The sequence below is a fragment of the Rattus norvegicus genome, chromosome 4, assembly GCF_036323735.1.
Source record: "Rattus norvegicus strain BN/NHsdMcwi chromosome 4, GRCr8, whole genome shotgun sequence".
Lineage (NCBI taxonomy): Eukaryota > Metazoa > Chordata > Mammalia > Rodentia > Muridae > Rattus > Rattus norvegicus.
This window is the reverse complement of record NC_086022.1, coordinates 36,773,273-36,796,832: the sequence shown is the minus strand read 5'-3', so window position 1 is coordinate 36,796,832 and position 23,560 is coordinate 36,773,273. Positions and strand designations below refer to the sequence as shown.

Below are 23,560 nucleotides of genomic sequence, written 5' to 3'. Positions count from 1 at the left end.
TCAGGCTAGAAGCCTCAGAGACCCTGAAGAGACAGTAGGAGATTTGCCTGTTCCCGGTAGGGTGCCAGGCCCCTGCCACTAGCCACAGCCCCCCATAGATTTGTGGCCACCAGTCACATAAGGTCAATGCCCCAAGACCCCACAGGTAGGAAAGGACCTGTGGTCACATAGGCTCAAGACAGATCTCCATTTTAATGAAGTACCTAAAGGCTTGGAGGGCTTAGTCAATAAGATTTCCTTTCCAGACATTCCTCCCTGCAAAGGTATTTAATTTCAGGCCCACCCTGGGAAGTAGGGTGTGGTTTTACACATCCACTTTCCACCATGACACTAACTGCCTTAAAACCACAGACTGTGTCTTTTCAGTGGGTTCTGCTGTGGGGAGCCATGAAGAAGGCCTTGGCTTATATAGCCACAGCTGTGAAATTTCCTGTAGAAGGTCTCTCTGAACTCCCAGACACGACCACTGGTGACCAAGGCAAACTTAAGCTCACTGCCATCAAACTAAGGACTCCCCCTATGAGACCAGCTGGAGTATCCTCCCTCCCACCCTCCGGCCCCCAAGCCCCAGGCCAGATCCAGCCTGTGGGCCCCCACTCTGTTCTCTCACCTCTTTCATGGCTCCCAGCAGTGCCTGCCTGTCTGAGAGTCTGAGAACCAGACAGCCTGGCATCTTCACAGGCCCAGGGACTCCCAATCCAGCTTTGGCTGTCCTGCACCTCAGACTACACTTTCCTACCCTGAAGCAGTGTCCCAGGGCTTCCCTATGGGCCAACACTAGCCCTGGCCTTGGTGTAGGGTAAATGCAGGCAATTCCCGTGTCCTGCCTCCCCATGTGGCCATGCCCTGTGGTGGGCAGATGCAGGGCTCACAATACATTCAAGGTATATATAAACATTAAAGCATGACATACACCCAGACAATATCCTATAAGCTGCTGTGCAAGGCAGTCTAAATCTAAGGCATTAGAGTAAGAATTTCAGTTAGCAGGAGACCACTACCTTAAAGAAAACAGATGGAGACATTTAGTTTGAGTCTCATTGCAGGCATTTCTCCCTGACCTCTGTTGGGAGGAGAACAAATTCATTTCTAGCATCTAGAAGAGTTCATCTAGACACTTGCTGAGAAAGCTGCCATTTCTGGAGATTTGCTATGTTATTATAAACACATTTCATGCAAGCTGATTAAACTTAAATGTCTACAGGGGTTGTGATTTGAATTTTAATGTTTTAGTTTAGACTCTTCCCCAAACAGGGACTGAGACACAGAATCTGAAACAACATATCTGAGATTTTAGGAAACACTGGCATGCACAGGAGAAACCCAACAGGAAAGGCAAAGGACAAACAAGAGGCCATGGTAAGCAAGCAGCCTTAGTGGGAAGTTAGGGCTTCGGCCCTTAGGACCTTCTGAGACAGCTCAGTTCCCAAGAGTCATAGCTCAGGGTCAAACGTTTGCATAGTCAAAGGTCTAAAGGATATGAAAGATTGGAATAAATACTGTCTGTTAACACAAGCTGGAGAACAACACTGGCTGGGCATAGTGGTATATAACTGTGATCCCAGTACTTGGGAGGTAGAGGTAGGAGGATCTCTGTTAGTTAGAGGGCAAGCCTGGCCTACAGAGTGAGTTCCAGAATAGCCAGGAGCACATAGTGAGAACTTGCTTTATAAAATCAACAACAAAAACAATAATAATGAAGAAAAGAGGGGGAAGATGAGGAAGAAGAGGAGGAGGAGGGCGGGGAGACGAGGGGGAAGGGGAGGAGGAGGAAACAGATATGATATGAGCAAGCAGCAGGAAGGACACCCACCCCAGGCCTCTGTGCTTATTGAAATCAGTAAGAAACACAGAAGCAATATAATCTTAATTGTGTAGGAAGGGAAGTGTTACAATAGTGTAGATGATTTGGCTTATGTGTTCAAAGGAAGCAGGAAAGATGCAAAAAGAGTTCTTTTGCAAAATTAATGTGCAAGGTTGCATAAGCCACATTTACACACAAGTATATAATATACTCTGAAAATGCAGCCACCCCGCCCAGACACCTACATCTCTCCCTTACATTCCTGTTAGTCTCCTTGCTCCCCCTAGATAGGCTGTTCTTAAACTGTGGGTCTTAAAGATGTGTGTCTCTGACACATCTCTATTCCAAAAATATTTACATTACATTATGATTCATAATAGTAACAAAATTAAAGTTATGAGTAGCAGTGAAAGTAATTTTATAGTTGGGGTCACAACATAAAGAACTGTATTAAAGGGTTGCAGCATAGGAAGGCAGTGAGCCACTGCCCTAAAATGTTCTTGTTTGTGTTCATGTCTTCAATACATGAATGTTTTTATATATCAGTTCCAGGTACCACAAATCCGAGTGTTCCAATCATACAGTACATCAGTGTGTTAACCACTTCTACATGACTGTAACATACGTTGGAGACAACCAACTTTAAAAGATGAGAGGTGTTTTTGTTTTTGTGTTATTGTTGTTGTTGGGTTTGGTTCTTGTTTTCGGGGGGTGTTGTTGTTTTGGTTCTTTGTTTTGCTTTTTGGCTCGGGGTCTTAGAGATTTCTGGTCACATTGGGTTGGCCTGCTTGCTTCAGATTTCTGATATATGACATTATGTCAGGAACACATGGTATATATACCAAGGTCTTCTACATTATGGCATAGAAAAAAGAATGGGGAGGAAAAGGGAGTGTGAGGCACCAGGGTCCCACGACCACATCCATATTTGATGGAATGCACTCATTTACTTAAAACTACCTACAGCTAACCCAGGCTTGCCTCTGAAATCTTTCTGGAAACTTCGATGACTTCAGAAGTCTTACAACCAGTGTATCATTATGTGGAGAACAAATATATGAAGAGCAAATAACTATGATGTAGATCATGTGATCCCTGCTGTGATAGCTGGTTGTGGTTGTTACCGTGACACACCCGGAAAGAGGGAACCTTAACTGAGGAATTGTCTCCATCAGATTGGCTTCTGAACATGTCTGTGCACCATTTTCTTGATCGGTAACTGATATAGGAGGGCTCAGGTCACTGTGGGCAATGCCACCCCAGGGTCTGGGCTGTATAAGAAAGGTAACGGAACAAGCCAAGCAAACGAGGTAGTAAGGATTTTTCCATGGTGTCTACTTTAAATTCCTTCCTTGGATTCCCTCAAAGATGGACTGTAACCTATGAGCCAAATAACTACCCCAAACTCTTTGGGTATTTTACTACGGTAACAGAGAAACAAACTAGAACACCTGCCATTTTCACACAAAATGGGCACAGCTGTGTTCCAATAAACTTTTATGTGTAGATGCTAAAATTTGACTTCCATACAATGCTTTTGCTACTCTCGACTCTTAAAATGTAAATTCTTAATTTCTGGGTAATTGTGTGATTTGATTTATGGACCATGTCTTGCAGAGCTGTGCTATGGAAATGAAGTAGAAACCAACTATAACTTGCAACCTTTGGTCATTGTTTTAGTTAGGGTTTGAATTGCTGCAACGGAGACACTATGACCAAAGAGCAAGTTGAGAAGGAGAAGGTTTATTCAGTTTGCACATGGTCCGTCATTGGAGGAAGTCAGGACAGGAACTCAGCCAGGCCAGAACCTGGAGGCAGGAACTGATGCAGAGTCCATGGAAGTTCTACTTACTGGTCTGCTACTTATAACTTGCTCAGCCTGCTTTCTTATAAAATCAAGGACCACTAGCACAGGGACAGCATCATCCATAATGGGCTGGGCCCTCCCCCATTGATCACTAATTGAGAAAATGCCTTGCAACTAGATCTCATGGAAGCACTTCTCCAACTGAGGCTCCTTTGTCTCTGATAACTCTTGTGTTGACAGACAAAACCCAGCCAGTTCAGTCGTTGTGTGTCTATGTCATATAGCAACTTGCCAATGTTCAATACAGTATTCCTCACACATTGTGTGCTATTGATTCACAGACATGTTAGTGATGGCATTTTCTTAACTTTAATGGAAAGTCCCCACTCGCATTTCAACAGTGGCTTTATGACCGTTTTGTTAAGTCCTGTGTTCCCTATGTCATACTTCACATATATTTGCTGTTTAAACTGCACAGTGTAATAGGTTTAGCATCTTCCCAAAGCTGTGGAATAATTAACAACTCACTTTAGGACATTTTTCATCACCCCAATAGGGAAGTCCTTTCCTATGCTCTCTACCCAGCTTTCAGCAATCATTAGCCCACTTTCTGTCTCTGTTACATAAATAGACTAACACAACCTGAGCCTCTTGTGTCTGGCTCCTGCTTAATATAATGTTTTCATTGTTAATATATGCTGCAGTATGAATCTGCACTTTGTTCATTTTTGTGGCTGAGTAATACCCCTTTGTATGTATTTTGTTTATGGCCTTCTCAGTGTCCGGACACTGGACACTTTTATTTTTCTGACTACCATTAATAGAATAGTCTCAAGCACCCAGGGACAGGTTTTTGTATAGACATGTGTTTTCAGTTCTCCTGGGTATAAATCTAAGGATGGAGTTGCTGGGTCAGATGGCAACTCTGTTTAAACTGAGCAACTCCCTAATCAACTGCAGTCTTTGCGATCTACTGTACCATGACTGCCACCTGGTGGTCAGTGATTTTATCACACAGTCGCTTGCAAGGCATTCTGACTTGAGGGAAGTAAAATTCCACAGGAAACACATGTCTAATGGTTTTTAAAAGTACAACATAAGAATTTGGTTTTGTGTCATATTTATAATTTATAATTTGGGAAAATGGATTGTCAACCAAACTAAGGAAGATCGAGAGCCCCAGAAGAAAAATCGTCAACAATCTGCCTGAGGAAATAACACCAAACAGCCTGGGGTACATGAACATAGCTGGCTTCCACTCAGGTAAATCCTCCAGTGAAAAGTGGATCATTGTTAGAATGTTGTGGCACCATAACTCTTGGCACAATGACCACAGTTTTCATCTTAGAGGGCTTCCTTCTCTTGAGGATACTTTGAGTGACCAAGGCCAGGGCTACAGATTCAGACCACCCCATATTACTTGTTTCAATATAGAAGCAATTTCTTGAAAAGTTATAGATTTACAGAACAAAGTAAGTCATAAATCAAAGCAAGTTCAAAATACATTTAGGGGTACTTTAGTGAGGCAGTTACAGCAAGTTACAGAAAGGTCATCCTTTCTGTAAGTCATCAGATGCTATTGGATGACATTCTTAGCTTTTGAGTTGGTGCAAGCTAGGGTCCTGTTAAGTTAATAGATTCCAAAGGTTTTCATCCATTAGTCACAGGATGTTAGTTCTGACACAGAGGTTAGTTCTGACAAGGAATGGCTGTTAGGGGATGTGACTAAAACTAGCCTAAGATAAACTAAGAAGCTACTGGACCTGTAACATTCCAATCCCCAAACCCCCAGGACTGAAGTTAGTCAGTCAACCTCTGCAGATAGCTTCTTACCAGTAGTTCCCCCTCAAAGTAGCAAGAGAAGATGACAGAAAGTACAATGGGTTTCCAAAGACAACGTGCGGAAAGGTAAGATAATGGGGAAACCATAGAAAACAAAGATTTACGTTTTATCAACAGTGATAGGACAGACACACAGATTCACACTGCTACCCACATCCATCCGAAGGGTTCCCCTAGACTTTTAGGGGCTTCTACCCAAATCAAATCCTAGAGTCAACAGTGTACGTCATTTTAGGACTCTCTGGAGAAGAGAAGTTGAGCTGGACATTTTATTAAAGGTATTTTAATACAGGACTGAGCCAAATGTGGTATGGACTCCAAGGAACAGTAAGCATTTCATTGTCTTAGCATTGTCTGTGTACAGCATTATGGTGGCTCTCCAGTTACAATGTGAGCCCACCCCTCACTCTCTTTCTCTTTCTGTGAAAGACCTGCAAGCGATGGTTGAGATGGAATTGCAGTCTAATAAAGGGTAAGCCAGAAGCCACCAGAATTACCTGTGGGGTTAGTCTGTGTCTTTTTATGAAAATGCGGATTGGAGTGAACTTTCTAGAAACTTCAGGTTTACAGCTATGAAATGAGAAAGGTCTTAATCACTTTGGAACTGTGCTGGGATTCTTGTTGTTTGGTGGGAGAGACAGGCTTTAATCAGATCCTGAATGCAGGGTCTCTTTTCTTTCTCCAGATTTTCCCAGCCTTTCTGCCCTGCCTCAGTTCACCCTCAGTAGATTACTTGGAATCTTTGGTGATAGCACTTTATCCCTTTCCTGATATTAGAAGTGTGCATGCATATGGGGCACCTGGAGAAGAGAAATTTATAATCTGCTGTGTCCCCTTCAAGCTCAAACTAAACCTCATGCAAAAGTGCCATGTTTAGGTGAGTACAGTGCTCTGCACTCTGAGCATCGCGGCGTTTATGGCAAGAAGAGCCTTGATTAGATACACTTAAGTTAAAGACCTTGAAATGGAGAGAGTATCTCAGGACTGTGGGGTGGGACCTGGGCATTTCTTAGAGTCACTGTTAGCAGAAAGCAGAAGTCTTTGAGGAGTTAGGATGACAGAAGCAGACGCTAAATTAGGAAATGGCTGTAAGCCTGGGATATCCTCTCTAGACGCTGAGGGATATAAAGCAATGGCATTTTCCCTCTGGCCTCCAGAGCAATGGAACCCACTGATTCCTCGATATTAGGAGCTCTGACCTGATAAGTTAGTGTTCTTTCTGCATGTGAGTCACAGTTTGTGCTGTGCTGTCACAGCAACCATAGGAAAGTAGCACAGCTCATCTTTAGAAAACATCTAAAGGCGGCTCATGTCTAAGATCATGTTCAGCTCTTGCCTCAAATTCTCACTGTGGTTTTTTCACCAACCCTGAATCAATTTCATGATTCAGCCCAGCCATAATTACAGTGTAATTCCCTTTCTACTTTAAGGAACCTGCCTTAGATTACACTTGGAATTCTTGGTAAACCCTTACCTTGCTGTCCATTCCACTTCCATTCTCTCTGAAGACCTAAGTTCTGACTGCATGACCCACAGCAAACAATAAGGTTGGTGCTGTTTGCCCACAGACTGTCCTTGCATTGTTTGGGGTATTGGTAAATGGCTTAATTGAGTTCCCTAAGGGCCTATTGTGATCAAAGACTTGGTCCTTGGGTAGTGCTTTGGGTAGTGTTAGTTTGGATTACCATTGCTCCTTTGAGACACCATGATCAAAAGTGAGTTGAAGCATAAAGAAGACAGGACAGGAACTCAAATAGGGCAGGGACCTGGAGGGAGGAGCTGTTGCAGAGGTCATTGAGGGGTGCTGTTTATGGTGTGCTCAATCTGCTTTCTTATACCATCTAGGACCACAAGCCCAGGGAATGGCACCACCCATGATGGGCTCCCCAACCATCACCCAAATCAATCACTAATTAAGAAAATGCCCTACCAGTTTATCTGCTTTGAGCCTGACGTTATGAAGGCACTCTCTCAATTGAACTTCCCTTCTCTCAGATGACTATTACTTATGTCAAGTTAACATAAAATTAGCCAGCACAGGTAGTGCTAGACATAGTTCAATATTTAATAGGCAAGGCCTATTGTGGTGTCCTTAGGGCTAAATCTGAGGAGAGATTGTGGGATATCAGTTTTTCTCCACTCTCTGACTTTTTATTTAACAATGTAAGCTCTTACACACACACACACACACACACACACACACACACACACACACACACACACACACACACACACAAACAGATGCCATAATGAACTACTGTTAGGAAGGCCTTGGCCAGAACTGAGCAACTGTGGGTAACAGTCTCTTGAATCTCCCAAACTGAGAGTTAAATAAACCTTTCTTCTATACAAAGTAGATGCTTCAGGTTTTCAGCTGCAGCAAGGAAAGCCAACAGCACTTGCTAGGTTTCTAAGACACGACTTCTAGAGTTCAATGGCAACTTTAACTAACAATGCGTCTAGGCTCCTGGATAGTGGGTGTGATTGTCAGAGATCACATAAGTGCATCCTGTTGATGGATCCAAACCCCTGCTCTGTGTGGGGGTGAAAGTGTGTGGCTCTCTCTTTTCTTGGGGGTCAGATGTGGATAGATGCATGGGCTCCTTTGGGAGCTTCACTTAGGGTGGAGTTCATTATTAAAAGCAAAGTGTTGATAAGTAACATTTAACAAACCACAGGAATGAGCAGGTATCTGCATGCGAGGGCCCTTCAGCACAGGACAAATGAGATCTGGGAACTTCCTGGCCTAGAACTGTCTGGGGAGAGGGGCTGGAAGTACTTTCCCATTATACAGAAATTCAATTTAGAGAAAAGTTTTCTATGAGTCACTGAGATAAGACCCTAGTATATTTTTTGTTAATGCCTCCAATACTATCACTGACTTTTCTGTCATCGTCTTTTGTCATTACACGAACATACCATCTTATGAGTTCCAATATTCTCTATTGAAGTTAGGCTGATTTCATGACAGGCCTCAAATTGGCAGTTAAGGAGACTAGGCCTAAATCTCTGCTTCCAAGAACTGGGCAATTCCAAGCAAGTCCAGGCTTCAGAAGCTGCCCCACCACCTGTCCTGAAGCAAGGACAATGGGTCAGCAGCAGTTTCCAGACTGCCCTAGCAAGTTTCCAGCCTCCACACCCCATAATAGAATGTTGGCAGAGAAGAACCCAACAGATTAACATAGAGGTCACCTACCCTGATGTGTTTTAAATCAGGCCTGCAAGCTCACTTGGTTGTCTCTCTATTCTGATAATGGGAGACCCCAGCGTGCTGGATTTCTGCAGAATAAAACACTCTTTGCAGGATATAATTCTTCTGTGAATCACGGACCCTAGCACTATTAATATACTTTCCTCATTACTCCATATTTTCTTATTCTGTCAAAACATTGCTTCTTACACCTCCCAGGTACCAAGCCTCAGTTGCAGTGTATGAACAGTTCTTTCATAGACTCTGTTTTCTCATGTTTTGTACTTTCCTTTTGTCCCAATTTCTAACAACAAATCTACACTGAGCAGATGTGTGGTCTTATGCTTCTGGCTGGCAAGGCTTTTCTTTCTTTATTGATTGTACTATCAGGCGTGAATCATTTCAAGCTTCTGTGTGACCTCAGTTTGTCCCCCCTTTGATTTGTCCTAAGTCGGGACCTTCTCCTCGTGTGCACCAGGGCCTTTCATCCCTGTCTCTCCACTGGGACAGTCAAACAAGCAAACCAATAACAAAATAAAAATCAAAACAAACAAAAGACCAATTAGACAAAAAAGGCCAAATGAAACAAACAAACAAAATCCCTGTGTGAAGTTTGTTTTATGTTGTTAATTCTATGCATAGGCCTGCCCTGGGATGTGGTTGATATTCCTGAAGGTTTTCCTTGTCTTGTACCCTTGGAGTCTGAATGGGAAATTACCAGCTTTTACAGAGTTCCTCTTCTCAGCCTCTTTGACCTTAGTGTAAACTATCATTATATATATTTAACTTCCTTGCCCTCAGCCTGTGCAACTCCTTGGTATCTGACATTTTTTCCTGTTCAGGACTTAGTTTGCTAGAGGGGAAGTTATTAGGTTTGTGAAGAGAGTGACAAACAAATGATGTGAAGAGAATGTGCTATTTCCTAACATCATCGAAAATTTCCAGAATTCTGAAGTTCCAGGAGTGATCCAGATAGATTCATGGTCACAAACCACTAGGGGCTGGCTGCTGGCTAAAGAGTTAAGAAAAATGTCAGTGGATTTTGCAGAAAAATAGATCAATAAATTTAGCAATCTCATGGCACTAGGAACCTGAAGTTAGTAAAAATCGGTGTATAATTTAGTAAAATAAAAATCTGTATTTGTTATATACAGTTTATCATTTAGAACATAGAGGGCAATTTTTTTTTGTCTTTACATACAAGATACCTACATACCTTCCTTCCCTCCTTCCCTCCCTCCTTCCTTCCTTCTTTCTTTCTTTATTCATGTGTCATACAACATCCTAAAAAATTAAAAATTTTCCTCCATATAAGATCTGAACAATTTTAAAAGAAGAGGAAATAGTGAACCCTAGAAGCAAAATCTAGTTAAAGGTTGCTTGTCTTTATCCTGTGAAAATGTTGCTTGTTGTTTTAATTTGGTAATACCATTTGTAAAATTAAGAAGGTAGAAAGAAAGCTTTCCAGGCATTCAGGGACATAGCTCACTGAGCAAAAGGTCTTTCCTCTGAAGCTCGAGCACCTTAGTTCAACCACGGTACCCGCACAAAAAGTCAGATCTGTAATCTGTATGCATCTGCAAAAAGTATACATCCATTATTCCTGTGGTGATATTGGAGGCAGAAACAGAAGAAGCACCAGGAAATTCAAGAGCTAGTTAGCCTGGCATACGCTGTCAAAAACAAGATGGACACCCTGACTCAGAAACAAGTTAGAAGGGCAAGGACCAATTTCCAAGTGTTGTCCTCTGATATCTACAGGTGAGGTGTTGCCCACCTTCTGTTTGCCTTTCTAATTTAATCTGTTTTCAACTCTGCTCATTTACTCCCTCTGGACAACTGATTTTACTCCCTAAATATGATGCATGGTGCTGAGAGTCATATCATTTACTCACTCAATTACATTGGTTAAGTACCTGTGTTGCTTTTAGCCCTGGAGAACTGCAAGTTCCTGAATCCCTAGTGCTCATTTTGTAGGGGAGAGAATTGTAAAGTAAAGATGTAAATACATCATGTATATCAGGCATAGATAAGGAAAAGTACAGAAAAATAAAATGGATTCAAAAGACAGATATTGTAGTCACACTAATGGTATTTAGCAAATATCATTACAAACAGGAAGATCAATGCTAATGACTTTACTTGTCTTCATCTAACTCAATCCTTCCAGTTTTATTACATTTAATTAAATATTACAAGTGAAGTTTGCAGAAGACCTGTATTATTCAAAGTCGCCATTAATAAAATTCAGTTCTAACTTGGATTTAACAGAGATTAACAACACAACTGCTTTCTTAATGTACATGTTATAGTGCCAAACACATCCCAGCTCTGTATATATATCTTCTATGGAGATTTTAAAAAGTATAAATGTCTTTATTGTAACTCCATATATATATACATATGGAGTTATATATATGGAGTTATATATATGTATATATATATATGTATATATATATATGTACATACATATATATATGTATATATATACATACATATATATATATATATATATATATATATATATATATATATATCCACCACAGTGGGTGGGTTTAGGGCACATGAATTGGGGAAAATGGCAGATAATGTTGTATGGAAGAGAGAAAAGCCCCTTGGTCCCTCAGTGTGCTGACAGGATCCAGGAACCTAAGTGATACAAGCCCTAACATAGGTAGTGTCATTATTTAAATCCGAAATGTTTGAACCCCAGACCTCTGGCTGCTGATGCTCTTTGAAGAGCATGAAACATTCAAAAAGGGTGTGGTTGCTGGAGGTAGGGACCTTGGTGCCCAGCCCTGGGTCTAGACCTCAGTTTTTTGCAATTGACTAATCTTTAAAAGGAAGTTTTGGTGCCTAGGGAACAGTGAAGAGTATGCTGTTACAAGGAGAAAGGAGATACTACTTCATGGTATTAAGTTCTTGGAATGCAGCTGGGCCCTAGTATACTTACCGAGTAGGGAGGATTAAAACATTTGCTTTGTTGTTGTTTTGTTTTGTTTTTCCTTCTTTCCTTTTTTCTTTCTCTTTCTTTCTTTTGTTCCTTCCTTCCTTCCCCTCTCTCTCTCTCTCTCTCTCTCTCTCTCTCTCTCTCTCTCTTTCTTTTTTTGGTTATTGTTGTTGGTTTGGGTCTTCCTCCTCCTCCTCCTCCTCCTCGTCTTCTTCTTCTTCTTCTTCTTCTTCTTCTTCTTCTTCTTCTTCTTCTTCTTCTTCTTCTTCTTCTTCTTCTTCTTCTTCTTCTTCTTCTTCTTCTTCTTCTTCTTCTTCTTCCAGACACTCATAGAGATCTGCTTCCTCTGCCTGTCTGCCTGTCTGCCTGTCTGCCTGTCTGCCTCTCTGCCCCTCTCTCTGCCTCTCTTTCTGCCTCTCTGCTTCTCTCTCTGACTCTCTCTCTGCCTCTCTGTCTCTGTCTCTCTGCTTCTCTGCCTCTCTGCCTCTCTGTCTCTGTCTCTGTCTCTCTGCCTCTCTGCCTCTCTGCCTCTCTGCCTCTCTGTCTCTCTGCCTCTCTGTCTCTCTGTCTCTCTGTCTCTCTGCCTCTGCCTCTGCCTCTGCCTCTGCCTCTGCCTCTGCCTCTGCCTCTGCCTCTGCCTCTGCCTCTGCCTCTGCCTCTGCCTCTGCTACAAATGCTGGGATTAAAGGTTTGCACCACCACTCAATATTTGCATTTCTAGTAATAGAAACCAGTTACAAAACATTTACCTGAAGGTGAAGAGGATAAAAAGGTCTGTAAAATGTTTTGTCTGTAAAATGGTTTGCACAAGTTCCTTAAAGTGTTTGATAGAAATGGACTAATATTTAATGTCTCTTATGATAATGACCACAAAGGTAACCAACCAGTACAGAAAATACATAAAGTAGTATTGAATTTACAATTATAGTAGAATTTTTGAAGGGAAATAACTTTAAGAATGTGACAAAAAATCATCATGCTTTTGTACATTTTAGACAGAGAGTTTTATATTTTTGAAAGAATGCTGGCAAAGTGGATATCTAGGATACTGACTTCTAGAATTGTCGAAGAGGTATGGGGCAGGGGTGGTAGACATAGAAGCTAATGGGAGATAAACTGTTATTTCAAAGTTTGTCAATTCAGGTCTACAGAAGCCCCATTTACCAATCTCTGGAGATGAAGACTCTTTGTTATTAGAGAATGGCCTTATTTTTAAAATCTATTTCGGAGACAGGATATGATTGTCCTTACATAGTGTATTAATCAGCGATTAAAACCATTGACCTGACTTAAGGATCAAGCTTTGATGTCACCCATGCAGTTACAAACTGGGGATATAGCAGTTCTCTGCAGTTGCTCATTCTAAGGAGTTCCTCAATTTCCAGTCCAAAGATGACATTTTCTTACACCCTACACTGATGATATTAACCATTTGTATGAAATCACTTCGTCGTTTGTTTCTGGCTCACCAACCTCTGAAATCTTTCTTTTCCTTGGTATATTTAGTTGATTGCTATTTTTTCTTTACTCAAAAATATTAGCATTTTGACTCTGGCCTTTAGTTCCTTCTTAATTCTCTCATTCTTTAAGGTTATAACTGTTTGCACTCTTAAATATGTTGAAACATACCACTTTTTGATCAACCATTTAGTGCCTGGGACACTTTGTGCATCTTACTTAATTCTTACAACAATTTTAAAAGGTCATTATTAGGGGTTGGGGATTTAGCTCAGTGGTAGAGCGCTTGCCTAGCAAGCGCAAGGCCCTGGGTTCGGTCCCCAGCTCCGGAAAAAAGAAAAAAAAAGGAAAAAAAAAGGAAAAAAGAAAAAAAAATAAAATAAAAGGTCATTATTAGCATTCACTCCACAAAAGGCTGAAAATTGCATGCTTTCCTCAACTCACAGCTTGGGAGAACTAGGATTTAATTTGAGTTTTGGCTACAAAACTGTCTTAAACTTACTCTCCAATTCAGGTTTATGTCTTAAACATAATATAGTGGCCTCAGGGAACAGTTAAGAAAGATCAATAAAGTCTCTTTTGTAGCATTTACATTCTCGGTAGATCATAGATGTATAAAGAGACTTTTCATTTTGCTGAGAAAAGTATCATGAATGCATGCAAAGGAATGTATTTCAAGGTGCGTGTAGAAGCTGAAGAAAACAGAATTAGTATTCAAGTCTTTAATTTTAAGTAAATTTACCAAATTACAAATGAATTTCACTTACTTTTCTCAAATCAGCAATAAGCAACAATTATTATGTGGGTCTGTTCAGTTTGTCATAGAAAAAGGACGTTTATTCATGGCTATATATCAAGTATATTGTGTTTATGTAAAAATTTTCATTTTAACCCTTGGGAGGGAATAGGAAGGCAAAGTTTAGAACAGAGGGAGAAGGAACGCCCATTCAGAGCCTGCACCACATGTGGCCCATACATATACAGTCACCAAAGTAGATAAGATGGATGAAGCAAAGAAGTGCAGGCCGACAGGAACCGGAAGTAGATCTCTCCTGAGAGACACAGCCAGAATACAACAAATACATAGGTGAATGCCAGCAGCAAACTACTGAACTGAGAACGGGACTCCTGTTGAAGGAATCTTAGAAAAGACTGAAAGAGCTTGAAGGGGCTTGAGACCCCATATGAACAACAACACCAACCAACTAGAGCTTCCAGGACTAAGCCACTATCCAAAGACTATACATGGACTGACCCTGGGCTCCAACTGCATAGGTAGCAATGAATAGCCTAGTAAGAGCACCAGTGGAAGGGGAAGCCCTGGGTCCTGCCAAGACTGAACCCCCAGTGAACGTGATTGTTGGGGGGGGAGGGTGGTAATGGGGGGAGGATGGGGAGGGGAACACCTGTACAGAAGGGGAGGGGGAGGGGTTAGGGGGATGTTGGCCTGGAAACCGGGAAGGGGAATAACAATCGAAATGTAAATAAGAAATACTCAAGTTAATAAAGATGGAAAATTTTTTTTTCATTTTAATATTCTCAGCGAGACCCCTTCTCTGGATGTGAACTTTGAGCTAGACTGTGTTAATTTTATAAAATAAACACTTCAAAGTAAGAGTGCAATGTGCAGGAAGGAAAACGCCATGATTCAGGCAGGCATCATGATCTCGAAAACAACAACATAGTCAATTCTTTCTTAGTAACTCAATCAAAATAGGAAAAAATTGCTTATGGTCCTTTCCTGGCCTCCACAATGAACTTAGATAAATCCTGAAAAAGGAGACTTCTTAATAGAGTATTAAACCTCACTGGCCTTCTCTCCTAACCCCTGGCATTGCTAACATGTGTAGTGATATATAAAGTAAAGTCTTTGTGTTTGACTTTGAGTGAAAGGTTTGACTTTGCTATATTTGGGTCAATCAGTAGAGATTGAGAAATTGTTTTGAGACTGTTTGAACCTTGAAGAAATGCCGTCTCTCTAGAGAATCTGCACTTGGTGCTACCTGAGAGCTTGCAGCTGCACCAACCTTGGTCCTAAGACACTCCTGGCAAACCCAGAGTTCTTACTTTTGGTTATGGCTAGCCATGGTGAAAAGGAACTGAGATTTGTGTCGGTCATTTTCTCTCATGTGCAGAAAGGGCAAGATAACATTGGTAGCTGGAACCTTTTGCAGCCTTAATTAATCTTGTCTAATGTTTGAATAAAGTAACTAGAGTGAGCTAGCTAGGTGTCTGTCTCTCCTGAGAAGGTGAAGGCTTAGCATCTTGGTAAGATTTTCTGTCTACTGGGGCACCTACATCTGACATCAAGAAACATGACACTTATACCAATATTATAAATCTGGGGCATCAAATGTAAGACAGTATATTTTCCTGGGGACTATGATGATAAACTTTTGTTGGGAGCAATCCCCTTGAAACCCTCCATTATTCATGTTAATATTATGGTTAGAGTTAAGTATGACTGGGTTCATGGAAAATCCCCAGCCAGCTGCAGAAGACTAATACAAATCTGGTGGTCAGGATGAATAATAATATGATAAAGTTGTGACCTTGCTGAGAAATACATCTGACGTCAAGATGCCCAATGTGATGACCTGTAACCTTTCTGAAAAACCAACATCCTGTTGACATCAGCTGACCACACGAATACTGTATCCTTGGCCTGTGTAAATGTTTCTTACTTCCCCCCTCTCTCTGTTACCCCTATTATGGTATAAATTCAGCCTTGGAAAAAAATAAAATTGTTGCCTTGATCAGACTCTTGTCTTGGCACCCTTCTTTGCGTCTCTTGTCCCCCATTCTCTTCCAGGCAACCTCAGCACCCTCGTTGACAAATTTTATCAGATGTCATTCCATTCATTTATTACACTCCAGTTCAACATGAAGAAATTCATCAAAGATTCATGCAGTAATAAACTTTCCATTCTAAAAAGTTAAGGCATGTATCGATAATAGGTGAGGGAGAAGTAAAATGGAAAAGAGAGCGATAACAGCTAACAGTGGCATCTCTAAAGGAATTGTCAACAAAATGCAGACGCTCATCATGGTTTGCTTGTTGCTTGATGTGTGATTGGACTGTGATGCTGAGGATAAACCCAGGGCCTCATCCATGCCAAGGAAGTGCTCTGCCTCTGAGGTACATAATAGCAAGCCAGGCGACCTCCAGATAGCCAGAGATGAAGCCATTCCTAGTGAAATTTGAGCCCTAACACTTGCTGTCTTTTGTCTCAGGGTGCCAAGCTCTTTCAGAACGGGCATCAGTCAAATAGAACAGAAGAATGGTGGACCTTGCAGGAGGATGTCAGTAGGAAAGCTGAAGACAGCTCTGGACAGTTGTTACTTGTAGACCCTGCACCCCTCTTCCTGTGTCTTCATACCTCACAGTACTCTGGCAAACAGAAGAACTTGACACCCTGAAAGCTTACATATCCACTGTCCATCAGGGCACAGCAGGAGGCTGGGCTGTGCTTGGTGTGCTCACAGTAGACCTCGATGAAGTGAATCCTTAGGGTGCTTTGGGGATCTTGTTGGGATGCTTTCTTACTCCTGACTCCCAACTTGCCTCCTCCTCCTGCTTGTTTTCAGACTTGACTGGGAATGTAGTTCAGTGGTCCAGCAAATGCTTTGTATTTTTAAGCTCCAGAATTATTCAAATGCCATGTCCTGCATCTGCTTACATACTTATTTCTATATTTATGTTAATGCATTTATAAATAAGCATGCATTGATATAAACATACACGTTAATATATAAGTGAAGTGAATGCACATTTTTTCATCTTATAGTTTGTAGTTTGGTATTTACCATATTCACAGTGTTGCACAACGGATGTGCTTTTGTAAAGAAAGCACTATCAGCACACTGCTGATACCGTGTGAAACTAAAAGCTACCTTTGTAAGAGGTCAAACCAGACTCCAAGAAAGTAAACTTTTTAAAACTAGCAAGTAGTAGCTTCTTATGACTTTTATCATTTCCTTTAAAAAATTTTTTTTAGTGTAGAATAAAGTTTATTCAGGGCATGGGGAGGGTTGTTAAGAGGGTAGTAAGGCAGAGAAAGAGAAAGAAATAGAAGAGTAGAGAAGTAGAGGAGTAGAGGCTGGCCATGAGCACATGGAGAGAAGGGAGGAGGGAAAGGGGACAGAAGGGACAAAGGGGAAGAGGGGAAGAGCAAGAGAGCAAGAGTATCATTTCCATTCTTAGCACATTGAAACAGAAATGTAGGCACATCTGTGTTCTGTACTCAGCTCCTGGTCTGAAAGGGTAAACAAGGATGCCCAAGGTTCCACTAGACATCCCTCCTACAGTATGAGAACTAATCTCAAGGCCAAATGTTGAGGCACATATCAGAGCAGGGAGCATGTCTCGCACCTTTTTGTGTATTCCAGTGTCTCCATTAAGTTGCTAATCCTCTCTTTCCCTCTAAACTTTCCAAGGCATCTGCTAAAGTCATATTTTCGGGTATGCCCATCAGTGCATGGACTGAGAGTCTGAAGGGGACTTGCTCAAGATCACACAGCTTCCACAACTGTCATGCAGTCTGGATTATCTGATCTGTCTGGGGCTGTCCCAAGAGTCTTTTCTCTCCGAACTGCTTATACTGACACCGACTCTGATGTTAAACGTGATTATTTGGTTGCTTGTCTGTTTAATTCTCTAGTTTGGCCATGAACAGCATCTTGTAATTCAATTCAGTTTAATCCTGATTTTTCTTTTTAAACCTAGGGTTAGCATCAGACCCCACAGGGCTTAGTCCCAAAAGACTACATTCTCAATTCAGATTCCAACTTTAAGTGTTACTTCTCTCTGGAGAGAGGGGTCTTCAAGATTCTCTTCTCTGTTGAATAACCTTCTAGACTATCCCACATACCTCAGGAAGACACTTTGGTTAGAATCACCATTTTATTATAAAGGATCTAACTCAGGAAGTACTAAATGGAAAAACCGCAGAGGGCCTGATGTGGGGAAGTGTGGCAATTTCTGGCCTTTGGTTGTGCTGTCCAGCTCCTCTAGCTTCTCAGTATGTTTGTGAGCCTATGAGACTTCTGATAAACCATTCTTTGTTGATGCTAAGAAAGCATCATTATGTAGGCATTGTCGATTAAATTGCTGTCACCCACTGATGAACTAGATCATTAGCTCCTGTTCATCCTGGGGAGAAGAGGGGAGGAGAAGGGGTTCCAGCACCCTATCACAAAGCTGGTTCCGGTGGCAGCCAACACCACCCTGCCAGTCCTTCGTAAGCATGAACTCAGATAAAATCACTAAGGATTTAGGAAGAACAAAGACACTCCCCTCAGCCAGTTCGGAAGTGTGGAGACTTTGAATACTCTGTGACAATTACCAAAAACAAAGACCCAGTTTACGCTTATCATCCTCCCAAAAGACAACACAAGACCTTGTGGACTGAACATCCCGTCACAGCTGAAAGTTCTATCTGAACCCAAGATATCAACGCAGCCAGGCCACAATAGGCAATAAGTGGCAGAGGGTAGAATGCTAGCCAGAAGAGGGAGACTATGCTCAGACCTTAAGTTATGCTTTATGGACCTCTTTTCCCTAGGCAGTGAGATTTATTGGAAGCTGTTGAAATCCTGTGTATCTAAGGTAGAAGCTGGGTATGAGAATTAAGTAGTGGTCTGCTCTAATATACTTACTACTAGTATACTATGTTATATACAATACTAGTATATATTATATATAATTATATTATATATTAATTATTATATAATTAATTATATATTATAAACTATAATATACTAATATACTATACTATGTTGTATGAAAGTAGCTTTCAGGTTGTGTCTTCCTCTGAGTGGCTCCATTTTACAATAGAGGAATGACCTTCAGTTTTAGTGTAAATTTTGAGGTAGACTGCATCTATATCTCTTTTTTTTAAATTATCTTTTCAGGGATCAGAGACACCACAAGAAGACCTACAGAGTGAACTAACCTGGGTCCATAGGGGCTCACAGAGACTGAACTGCCAACCAAAGAGCATGCAGGGACTGGACCTAGGCCCTCTATACATTTGTAGCCGATGCGCATCCTGGTCTTCATGTAGGTCCACTGATAATTGGAGTGGGGCTGTCTCTGACTCTGTTGCCTGCCATTGGATGCCCTTCCCCTACCTGGACTGTCTGGTCTGGCCTCAGCAGGAGAGGATGCACCTAGTCCTGCTTCCACTTGATGTCTCTAGGCAGGGTGATACCCAAGGGGGGCTTCCGCTTCTCTGAGGAGAAGGGGAGTAGGTAATGGGAGAGGGGTTTGTGAGGGTGGGCCTGGGAGGAAAGGGGGGAAAGGGGGCTACAATTGGGATGTAAAGTGAAAAAATAAATCAAAAAATTATCTTTCCACATAATACATTTGGATCATCTTTCCCTTCCTGCAACTCCTTCTAGGTTCTCCCTGCCTCCCTTCAACTTCGTGTTCTTTCTTCCTCTCTCAAAAAGAAAGGCAATAAGATCAAAACTGAAGAAAAAGAAAATTATAACAAACTAAAAAGATCTCTCTCTCTTTCTCTCTCTCTCTCTCTCTCTCTCTCTCTCTCACACACACACACACACACACACACACACACACACACACACACACACACACACAGCCTTTTTGGACACCTACTGGATGTAAGGCTCGTCCTGGAGGATGGTTAATATGCCCAATGTCATTCATTTGAAGAAAACTGATTTTTCCCCTCCCCCAGCAGTTAGCAATTGCAATTAACTTCTTGATTAGAGGTGGAACTTTGTGCCCATTTCCCGTTCTCAGTGCTGAGACTGCCTGGTTTGAATCTGTGCGGGTACCGTGAGTACCGTCAAAGGATCTGGGAGTTCCCATGTGTATCAGTTCTGTGTGTGTGGAAGACGCAATTTCCTTGGAGTCATTTACCACTGACTCTTGCAGTCTTTAGCCTTGAGGGAAAGGGTTTGATAAGGCATCCTATTTAGGTCAGAATGTTCCAAAGTCACTCTCTGCACTTTGTCCAGCAGTGGATCTCTTTGCTAGTTAACATCTACTTCAAGAAGAAGCTTCCATGATAAGGTTTGAGGGATGCTCTGATCTGGGTTTCAGCCTACTATGACCGCTCTGGTTCATGGTAGGAAGTTCTGTGGCTGGCAGATTCAAAGGATGAGAGATACAGCACAACCCAGCCTAGTGCGACAGCTGTGCGTCCCCGGTAGAGAATAAATCTATGTCTTTTTTTTTTTTTTGAGCAAGTAAATATTCACCATCTGTTCAGCATGAATAATGATGTAGACTGAAGTTTCTTATTTAGTAAATACATCGTTTATCAACTTACCAAATTAAGGAGCACTTGAACATGTGGGTGCATCAAACCTTATCAAAGGAGGTAGATCACACACCAGATCAGTGAAAGACAGGGCTCCACTGCCTGACTCACGTATAGCAGGGCTTCTCTCCCTGGAATATGAGGCACCACCAGTCCTGTCGAGAAACCATGTGGTGCATCGTGGGGTCACAGATAATGAGCTGGCATCTGTGTCCCTGGCATTTCAATGTAGACGTCATCCACTCTGCGTGATGTGGTTTATCAGACAGCCCCAGGCCCTGCTATCTCCCCTCTCCTCCTTTCGATGAGCCTAGAAACAGGCTCCCCCAACAGCTCTGTGGGAGGCTTCGTTCGTATCTTGGTTAGCCACCTGCATGGACTCTCTTCATTTCTTAAGGACTCTTTTCATTTAGAAGGTTGTATTATCTTGCCTGTGCCTGGGATCTAATAAGGGCTACCTGCTCAGTATGAAGGATTTCTGGAGAGTGACGATGTCCCTGCCTTACCTGGGAGTTCAGCTTCCAGGCAGGTTTTAGATGCTCGCTCAGCAATGGGTAAGAATAACTTGCTTGGAAAAGTGACGCAAATACCCACAATAAACAATAGCTGATGCTGGTCCACTATTGTTCTGGACAGTCAGAGTGTGGCCTTCACCAGCTGCCAGTATCTTGAAGGCCCTTCTGCTAAGCCAAACAGGCAGTCTCCATAAGTAATAATATTTGCTCTTAGCTTTCTGGGGTATAGATGCAGTAGTGAATGCCATTTCTTTCTCCCCCAGAAACACCCATCACCACTAGGGGGTTTAAAAAATCTTACTTTGAAGTATATGCCAGCTGCTATTATGGTGGCCAAAATTGGGCTAAGAGTGAGATGAATCTTTAATTGGTGCACAGTTGTCCTGGGGTCTGGAATCCAGCAAACCATTGCTCAGTGCTGACTTAGTGCTGACTGAGATGCCACAGAGTGGGTGTCCACAGCTGCTGAGCCTGAGGGATGATTGGTGGGGTGTTCTCTAAGGCTGTCACACTACAGCAATATGCACTCTGCTTAGGTTTTCTAACCCAGAGTGTTGTTTCGTAGCATTTTACCAAATGTTGATATCCAATTAGCTTTTTTATTGGATGATATTTTTCTATGACAGAATGTCAGTATTATGTTATTCCTTCTGCACCATTTTTCTCTGTAGTACTTCCTATGCTTATCTATATGAAACACCTCGTTTCCTGTGTTCTCTTGCTTGATTAAATCTGATATCCGAGCCTACTAGATGCAAAAAACAATTTGGTAGGTCAGTGAAGAAACTAAACTTTAATTTTCTGTCCTGACAACATTAATTATAACTTCCACAAAGAAGAAAAAGGTGTTGGTCTGCTTTCTAGCCACAAGTGAAACTTTTAGCATCTAGTGTCTGAGAACAGCAATAGGTCTGGTATGTTCAGATAGAGTAAACTAGGAGGAGGTGTAAGGTCTGAGGAAGACAAGGGAAGACATTGTCAAGCTTTAGGGCTCACTATATGAGCTGGATTTTCTGGGGACATTTTGTTTCAGGCTACTACCTCCTAGTGAAGTATCGATGAACATCTTGACTGAACAGAGCACAACGAGGAAATGTTTAGGGGACTTTGTTTTGAGAAGGATCTGTTTTACCGTTGTGTTCAAGGACCTGGGCTAAGTAATCTTTCATACCTTTTTTATGTGACGCTGTAACGTTACACATTCATCTCTCATGAAAACATCCATGCCACCTGTCTTTCTTATTGTCATCCTTCCATAGTTTAATGCCATGGTTTGATTCCTCAGCCTCTATTAAGTTCTCACTTCTGTGATTGCTTCCTCCCTTCTTCATATGATATGTTCAACTTCTATTTCTCACGTTAGGCTAATTTACAAGGCAGCCACAAACAACTCCCGAATCTCAAACACTCGCGCTGCATGGTGAGAGGCAAACTGTGGCCTCTTTCCACATCATTGTCACCTGGTGCCTGGGTTAGCTATCTGAAACACTGCCAGAAGAAAGGAAGGAGACAGTGAAGCACACAAGAGCTGCTCATAACGACACCTGTCGTGTCTGGGCAAATGTCATTAGCAATTGCAGATGGAATGTTAACAGGCTAGAAATAGTAAAGTCCTCTACTTGGGAGGGACCTTGAATATTTTTGAGCAAATGTGGACTCCACCAAGTGTGCGCATCTTGCTGAAGCACATTTGCATGTTTGCTCTGGGTCAACTATCTGTCTTCCAAAAGGTTCTACCAAACCCAGATCTAGTCATGTCTGTGGCCTAACTCTAGCTCTTAGCTTCCTGTTAGATAGAACGGTATGTCTTTCCTAATTGCCCCAGGCCCCATGACCTAATCTCCTTCACTAGGTCACCATCTTTTCTTTCTCACACACACTTTGCTATTCCCTTCCTTTCCCCTGACCTCCTCCTCCTTCTCTCCTTTTGTCTTTCCTTCCTTTCCTTCATCCATCCATTTTCATTTCCGGGTCTCATAAAGCTCACCCTGCCCTCAAACTGTGTATGTAGCTGCATAAATCTTAAACCAAGCCTCCTGATTCTGTCTTCCATGTGCTGGTGTCGTGACCACACCTGGCTTGTCTAGTGTTTGAATGCCTTTCTTTGTCTTGTCCCCATTGTCGGCTTCTGAGGTTCAAATTCTTAAAATTCTTAAAAAGCTCTCATTCTTTCCTTTTCTCTTTCTGTTTTCCTATAGTATCTATTGTCGTTATTGGTACAGTAACCAGCTACACAGATTTTTCTCCCTGTGTCTCTTGCTCCTTCCTGCAGACTCACTTACACCACAACACTTCTTCCCTCTTGTGTTAGAAAAAAGTAGCTCTTTTGCCCATTCGCCTTGTAAGCTACAGCCCCCCTCTGCTCTGCTCTTTTAGATGGCTTCTCTGTTAAAGGGGCATCACTTCCTCTTCATTAGCTTTTCCCGTCTGGCCTATGCACTGGCTCCATAGACCGGCTCTGTAGGGACACCCTTTCAGGTTCCCATGCCACTTTCTTCAAAGCCTCTTTCTACTTGGTCAGCCCTGTGAGCTGCTTCTTGGGGGTGGGGTGGGGGGCTCTCTTGTCAACATACAGGAACTGAAACACTTGGCTAGTTACTCAATTCGGTGTGAATCTTTCTTCTATAATCTTCCACTGTGTCTGTAGCTGAGCAAGAGAGAAGAATAATTGCTTGAGGTAACGTAAAAATGATACACAGTAG

The 23,560-nt window shown here is 42.0% G+C and overlaps 1 long non-coding RNA gene across 1 annotated transcript in view; it reads right to left on the bottom strand.

The window, feature by feature from the left end:
- LOC134486668 (uncharacterized) overlaps window positions 1-22,078 on the bottom strand; it is a 51,820-nt gene extending 29,742 nt beyond the window's left edge. The window contains exon 1 of the long non-coding RNA XR_010066011.1: window positions 20,353-22,078. This is a non-coding gene — a long non-coding RNA (uncharacterized LOC134486668). The remainder of the gene's footprint in view (window positions 1-20,352) is intronic.
- Between the last annotated feature and the right edge of the window lie 1,482 nt (window positions 22,079-23,560).